An 8,770-nucleotide genomic window follows, 5' to 3' on the forward strand; every position below is an offset into this window, starting at 1 on the left:
CACAAGCAATTTGAGGTACCGTGCATCTGTGGAATACCTGAATAGACAAAGAATCATCCCAAAATTGAGGAGGTGGACTTTAGTAACACCTGTAGACTTGGGGTTTACTGTCTGAAACAGATTTGTTTCTGATTTTTATGTTTATCTTAGTTTAGTTTTTAGCTCTTATTATCATTTGGTGGATTTGTTTATTGGTTTCCTTGCTCTCTTCTTTTTTATTATTTCATTTTTTTTATTTTAATAATTTATTTTTTATTATATATTTTTTACTTTTCTATTTTTAAATATATTTTTTTAATTTACTATTTTTTTTTCTTTCTTTTTTTTTTTTTCTTCCTTGTTTTTTGAGCCATGTTGCTGACAGATTCTTGGTGTTCTGGTCTGGTGTCAGACCTGAGCCTCTGAGGTGGGAAAGCAGAATTCAGGACATGGGACCACAAGAGACCTCCCTGCCCCATGTAATATCAATCAGCAATAGCTCTCCCAGAGATCACCATCTCAATGCTAAGACCCAGCTCCACTCAATGGTCAGCAAGCTCCAGTGCTGCATGCCCTATGCCAAACAACTAACAACACAGGAACACAACCACACCTATTAGCAGAGAGGCTGCCTAAAGTCATAATAAGATCATAGACATCCCCAAACATACCATCAAATGCTGCCACCAGAAGGACAAGATCCAGCCCCACCCACCAGAACACAGGAACAAGTCCCTTCCACCAAGAAGCCTACACAAACCACTGAACCAACCTCACCCACTGAGGGGCAGACCCCAAAAGCAATGGGAACTACAAAACTTCAGTCTGCGAAAAGAACAACCCAAATACAGTAAGTTAAACAAAATGAGAAGACAGAGAAATATGCAGCAGATGAAAGAACAATGTAAAAACCCATCAGACCAAACAAATGAAGAGGAAATAAGCAGTCTACCTGAAAAAGATTTCAGAGTAATGATAGTAAAGATGATCCAAAATCTTGGAAATAGAATGGAGGAAATACAAGAAACGTTTAACAAGGACCTAGAAGAACTAAAGAGCATACAAACAATGATGAACAACACAATAAATGAAATTAAAAATTCTCTAGAAGGAATCAATAGCAGAATAACAGAGGCAGAAGAGCAGATAAGTGACTTGGAAGATAAAATAGTGGAAATAACTACCACAGAGCAGAATAAAGAATGAAGAATGAAAAGAATTGAGGACAGTCTCTGAGACTTCTGGGACAATATTAAACACACCAACATTGAATTATAAGGGTCCCAGAAGAGAAAAAGAAAGGGTCTGAGAAAACATTTGAAGAGTTTATAGTTGAAAACATCCCTAACATGGGAAAAGAAATAGTCAATCAATTCCAGGAAGTGCAGAGAGTCCCATAGAGGATAAACACAAGGAGAAACATGCCAAGACAAATAGTAATCAAATTGGCAAAAATTAAAGGCAAAGAAAAATTATTGAAAGCAGCAAGGGAAAAACAACAAATAACATACAAGAGAATCCCCATAAGGTTAATAGCTGATCTTTCAGCAGAAACTCTGCAAGTCAGAAGGGAGTGTCAGGACATATTTAAAGTGATTAAAGGGAAAAAACTACAACCAAGACTACTCTACCCAGGAAGGATCTCATTCAGACTTGACAGAGAAATCAAAACCTTTCTAGACAAGCAAAAGCTAAGAGAATTCAGCATCACAAAACCAGCTTTACAGCAAATGCTAAAGGAACTTCTCTAGGCAGAAAACACAAGAGAAGAAAAAGACCTACAATAACAAACCCAAAACAATTAAGAAAATGGTAATAGGAACATATATATCAATAATTACCTTAAATGTAAATGGATTAAATGCTCTGGTCAAAAGACATACACTGGCCGAATAGATACAGAAACAAAACCTGTATATATGCTGTCTATAAGAGACCCACTTCAGACCTAGGGACAAATACAGACTGAAAGTGAGGGCATGAAAAAAAATATTCCATACAAATGGAAATCAAAAGAAAGCTGGAGTAGCAATTCTCATATCAGACAAAATAGACTTTAAAATAAAGACTATTATAAGAGGCAAAGAAAGACACTACATAATGATCAAGGGATCAATCCAAGAAGAAAATAGAACAGTTGTAAATATTTATGCACCCAACATAGGAGCACCTCAATACATAAGGCAAATGCTAACAGCCATAAAAGGGGAAATTGACAGTAACACAATCATAGTAGGGGGCTTCAACACCCCACTTTCACCAGTAGACAGATCATCCAAAATGAAAATAAATAAGGAAACACAAGCTTTAAATGATACATAAAGCAAGATAGACTTAATTGATATTTATAGGACATTCCATCCAAAAACAACAGAATACACTTTCTTCTCAAGTGCTAATGGAACATACTCCAAGACAGATCATATGCTGGGTCACAAATGAAGCCTCAGTAAATTTAAGAAAATTGAAATCATATCAAGTAACTTTTCTGACCACAATGCTATGAGACTAGATATCAATTAAAGGAAAAATATCTATAAAAAATACAAACAAATGGAGGCTAAACAATAAACTACTAAATAACCAAGAGATCACTGAAGAAATCAAAGAGGATATCAAAAAATAACCTAGAAACAAATGACAGTGAAAACAAAATGACCCCAAACTTATGATACACAGCAAAAACAGTGCCAAGGAAGTTTATAACAATACAATCCTACTGTAAGAAACAAGAAACATCTCAAATAAACAAGCTAACCTTACAACTAAAGCCTTTACAGAAAGAAGAAGAAGAACAACAAAAAAAAACCCAAAGGTAGCAGAAGGAAAGAAATCATAAAGATCAGATCAGAAATAAATGAAAAATAAATGAAAGAAACAATAGCAAAGATCAGTAAAACTAAAAGCTTGTTCTTTGAGAAGATAAAATTGATAAAGCATTAGCCAGACTCATGAAGAAAAAAGGGAGAAGACTCAAATCAACAGAATAGAAATGAAAAAGGAGAAGTAACAACTGACACTGCAGAAATACAAAGGATCATGAGAGATTAATACAAGCAATCATATGCCAATAAAATGGACAACCTGGAAAAAATGGACGAATTCTTAGAAAAGCACAACCTTCTGAGACTGAACCAGGAATAAATAGAAAATATAAACAGAACAATCACAAGCACTGAAATTTAAACTGTGATTAAAAGTCTTCCAACAAACAAAAGCCCAGTACCAGATGGCTTCACAAGCAAATTCTATCAAACGTTGAGTGAAAAGCTAACACTTATCTTTCTCAAACTCTTCCAAAATATAGCAGAGGGAGGAACACTCCTAAACTCAGTCTACGAGGCCACCATCACCCTGATACCAAAACCAGAAAAAGATCACAAAAAAAGAAAACTACAGGCCAATATCATTAATGAACATAGGGGCAAAAATCCTCAACAAAACACTAGCACACAGAATCCAACAGAACATTAAAAGGATCATACGCCATGATCAGATGTGGTTTATCCCAGGAATGCAAAGATTTTTCAATATACACAAATCAATCAATGTGGTACACCATATTAACAACTTGAAGGATAAAATCCATACGATCATCTCACTAGATGCTAGTAAAGCTTTTGACAAAATTCAACACCCATTTATGATGAAAACTCTCCAGAAAGTAGGCATAGAGGGAAACTATCTCAACATAATAAGGGCCATATATGACAAACCCACAGCCAATATCATTCTCAATGGTGAAAAACTGAAACCATTTCCTCTAAAATCAGGAACAAAACAAGGTTTCCCACTCTCACCACTATTATTCAACATAGTTTTGGAAGTTGTAGCCACAGCAGACAGAGAACAAAAAGAAATCCAAGTCAGAAAAGAAGAGGTAAAACTGTCACTTCTTGCAGAAGACATGATACCATACATACAGAATCCTAAAGATGCTACCAAAAAGCTACTAGAGCTAATCAATGAATTTGCTAATATAGCAGGATACAAAATTAATGCACATAAATGTCTTGCATTCCTATACACTAAAGATGAAATATCTGAAATAGAAATTAGGGAAACACTCCCATTTACCCTTGCAACAAAACAAATAAATACCTAGGAAAAAAACCCTACCTAAGGAGACAAAAGACCTGTATGCAGAAAACTATAAGACACTGATGAAAGAAACTAAAATGATACAACAGATGGAGGGAAATAACATGTTCTTGTAATGGAAGAACCAACATTGTGAAAATGACTATACTACCCAAAACAATCTACAGATTCAATGCAATCCTCATCAAACTATCAATGACATTTTTCACAGAACTAGAACAAAAAATTTCACAATTTGTATGGAAACACAAAAGACCCTGAATAGTCAAAGCAATCTTGAGAAAGAAAAATGCAGCTGGAGGAATCAGGCTCCCTGACTTCAGACTATACTACAAAGCTACAGTAATCAAGACAGTATGGTACTGGCATAAAAACAGAAATATAGAAAAATAGAACAGGATATAAAACCCAGAGATAAACCCATGCCCATATGGTGACCTTATCTTTGATAAAGGAGGCAAGAATACACAATATAGAAAAGACAGCCTCTTCAATAAGTGGTGCTGGGAAAACTGGACAGCTGCATGTAAAAGAATGAAATTAGAACACTTCCTAACACCATACACAAAAATAAGCTCAAAATAGATTTGAGACCTAAATGTAAGACCAGACACTATAAAACTCTTAGAGGAAAACATAGGAAGAACACTCTTTTACATAAATCACAGCAAGATCTTCTTTCATCCACCTCCTAGAGTAATGGAAATAAACAATAAACCAATGGGACCTAATGAAACTTAAAAACTTTTGCAAAGCAAAGGAAACTACAAACAAGATGAAATGACAGCCCTCAGAATGGGAGAAAATTTTGTAAATGAATCAATGGACAAAGGATTAATCTCCAAAATATACAAGCAACTCATGCAGCTCAATATAAAAAAAAACAAACAACCCAATCCAAAAATGGTCAGAAGATCTAAATAGATATTTCTGCAAAGAAGATATACATATTGCCAACAAACAATGAAAGGATTCTCAACATCACAAATCAGTAGAGAAATTCTAATCAAACCCTCAATGAGGTATCAGCTCACACCAGTCAGAATGGCCATCATCAAAAAATCTACAAACAATAAATGCTGGAGTAGTTGTGGAGAAAAGGGAACCCTCTTGTTCTGTTGTTAGAATGTAAATTGACATAGCCACTATGGAGAACAGTATGGATGTTCCTTAAAAACTTAAACATAGAACTACCATATGACCCAGCAATCTCACTACTGGATATATACCCTGAGAAAACCATAATTCAAAAGACACTTGTACTCCAATGTTCATTGCAACACTATTTACAATAGCCAGGACATGGAAGCAACCTAAGTGTCCATCAACAGATGAATGGATAAAGAAGATGTGGCACATATATACAATGGAACATTACTCAGCCATAAAAAGGAAGTGAATTTGAGTTATTTGTAGTGAGGAGGATGGACCTAGAATCTATCATACAGAGTGAAGAAAGTCACGAAGAGAAAAACAAATACTATATGCTAACACATATATAAGGAATCTTAAAAAAAAAAAATGGTTCTGAAGAACCTAGGGGCAGGACAGGAATAAAGATGCAAATGTAGAGAATGGACTTGAGGACATGGGGAGAGGGAGGTGTAAGCTGGGATGAAGTGAGTGACTATCATTGACATACATACACTACCAAATGTAAAATAGGTAGCTAGTAGAAGCAGCTGCATAGCACAGGGAGATCAGCTTGGTGCATTGTGACCACCTAGATAGGGAGAGAGAGAGTGGGAGGGAGATGCAAGAGGGAGGAGATATGGGAATATATGTATACATATAGCTGATTCACTTTGTTATACGGCAAAAACTAATGCAACTTTGTAAAGTAATTATACGTCAATGAAGATGTTAAAAAAAAATAAAATAAATGAGATACAACTTAAAAAAAAAAAACGATTATCCTTTCCTGATTAGTTTTGAGTTGTTCCTTGCTTGTATACAGAAATGCCATTGATTTCTGGAGAGGAAACTTGTATCCTCTGCCCTTACTCAATATGCTTATTAGTTCTAGTAGCTTTTGGGGTGAATTCCTTATGATATTCTATGTGCAGGACAAAGCCATGTGCAAATAATGACAGTTTTACTTATCTTTTCCAAATTCTATACCCCTTTCCTTTTGGTATTCTTTTTTCTTATTGCACTTGCTTGAATCTCCATGAAACTTTTTTTTTAAATACATCTTTATTAAAGTATAATTGCTTCACAATGTTTTGTTAGTTTCTGTTGTAAAACAAAGTGAATCAGGCATATGCATACATATAACCCCCCTATCCCCTCCCTCTTGAGCCTCCCTCCCACCCCTTCCCCCTCCATCCCACCCCTCTAGGTCAACGCAAAGCACTGAGCTGATCTCACTGCTCCTTGCTGCTGCTTCTCACTAGCTATATATTTTATATTTGTTAGTGTATATATGTTGATGCTACTCTCACTTCGCCCCAGCTTCCCCCTCCCACCCTGTGTCCTCAGGTCCATTCTCTGTGTCTATGTCTTTATTCCTGCCCTGCCACAAAGTTTATGCTGAATAGAAGTGGTTAGAGTTAACACCGTTCTCATGTTTTCGATTTTAGGGATGAAGAATTCAATCTTTAAACCTTAAGCTTGATGTTAGCTGTGTGTTTTTTATAGGTGTTTTTCACAAAATTGGAATTATAAAATAAATGTATTCTCAATTTGCTGAAAGATTTAACCACAAATATATGTTGAATTTTGTAAAGTGCTTTTCCTGCATCTTTTGAGGTGATGCTGTGATTTTAGTTATATATTTTAGGAATATGGAACATTGCGTTAACTGGTTTTTGGGGAGATGCTAATCTAAGCTTTCAATCCTGGAGTAAACTTCACTACTCATGATGTTTAATGCTTTTTATATGTTGCTGGATTAGGTCCACTAATAATATTTAGTTAAAGACATCCATGTTACTTTTTTTTTTTTTTTTTTTTTTTTGCTGTACACGGACCTCTCACTGTTGTGGCCTCTCCCGTTGCAGAGCACAGGCTCCGGACGCGCAGGCTCAGCAGCCATGGCTCATGGACCTAGCCACTCCACGGCATGTGGGATCTTCCTGGACTGGGGCACGAACCTGTGTCCCCTGCATCGGCAGGTGGACTCTCAACCACTGCGCCACCAAGGGAGCCCCCATCCATGTTACCTTTTATGAGGTACATTGGTCTGAAGTTTTCTTTTCTTTTGGTGTCTTCGTCACGCCTCAGTTTCAGAGTAATAATGACCTGGTACAATAGAAGGAGTTATGATATGTTTCTCTATTTTCTGAAAGAGCTTTTGAAAGATCAGTGTTCTTTAAATATTTTATAGTATACAACCAAGAAATCCTCTGAGCCTGGAATTTTCTATTTGGAAATGTTTTAAATTACATACTCATTTTTTTTTTTTTTTACTTATGGTCAATTTATTCAAATGTTTTGTTTCTTCAAAATTTAATTTTAGTAATTTGGACATTTTAAGAATATGTCTATTTCATCTTAGTTGTCTATTTTTTGACATGTAATTGTTCATTATATTTCTTTATAATTTTATTAATTTTGCTGCTTTAATATTAATGCCTATTTTTCATTCCTGATTTTGATAATTTATATTTACTCTTTTATGTGTAGGTTTAGCTACAGCATTATAAATTTTGTTGACCTCTTTAAAAAATCAAATTCTCAGTTTATTGATTTTATTTATTTTTCCCTTTTCTATTTCACTGACTTCTACTCTAGTCTTAATTTTTCTTTTTATTTTGCTTGCCTTGGGTTTTTTACTTGTCTAATATAGAACCTAAAACTAAAAATTTCCATCTAAGTGGTGCTTTAGCTGCATCCCAAATTTTTCATATGTTGTATTTTCATCTTCAATCAGTTAAACATGTTTTCTAATCTTCTTTGTGCTTTCTTCTTTGACCCATTGGGTTATTTAGAAGGGTGTTGTTTAATTTCCAAATGTTTGGAGATGTTACAGATTTCTTTTTCTTATTTCCAATTCAATTCCATTGTGATCAGAAAACAGAATTTGTGTGAGTTTAATCTTCTAAAATTTATTAAGACTTGTATTGTTGTATAGCATATGGTATATGCTATAGAAAATGTTCCACTTGTACATGAAAATGTTCCACTTGTACATGAAAAAATTTATATGTTCTATAGTCCTATTTTTGAGATTTCTATGTATTTGTTAAGTCAGATTGTCTGAAACTTGTGGTCAAGTCTTTATATATATATATATATATATTTTTTTTTTTTTATCCCTCAATATTCTATCAATTGTTTTGAGTGAGATATTCAAATCTCCAACTATTAATTTCTTTTCAGTTTTGTCAGATTTCAGATTTGTTTCATGTATTTTAACTGGTATGTTTTCCTGATGAACCAAACTTTTACCAAAATAAAATGTCCTCTTTTGTCGCTAGCAATACTTCCTATGTCAATGCTTTTTTTTTTTTTTTTTTTTTTTGATACTACAATGGTCATTCCAACACTCATATTTACTAAAGATTGTTACTTTTCTTCATTTACTTGTTTGTTTAATAACTTTCCTTGGCTAAATCCATGAAATCTCTGTCCTCTGTTATATGCAGTTTCTTATATCTCTGTTCATTTTTATTTTTTTTCTACTTAGGGGTTTCCCCTGTGTTGGCATAGCTTAGTGGTCAGCCATTGCCAGTGAGTTTTCATGTGG

Source organism: Phocoena phocoena, chromosome 2, assembly GCF_963924675.1.
Source record: "Phocoena phocoena chromosome 2, mPhoPho1.1, whole genome shotgun sequence".
In the NCBI taxonomy this organism is placed as follows: domain Eukaryota; kingdom Metazoa; phylum Chordata; class Mammalia; order Artiodactyla; family Phocoenidae; genus Phocoena; species Phocoena phocoena.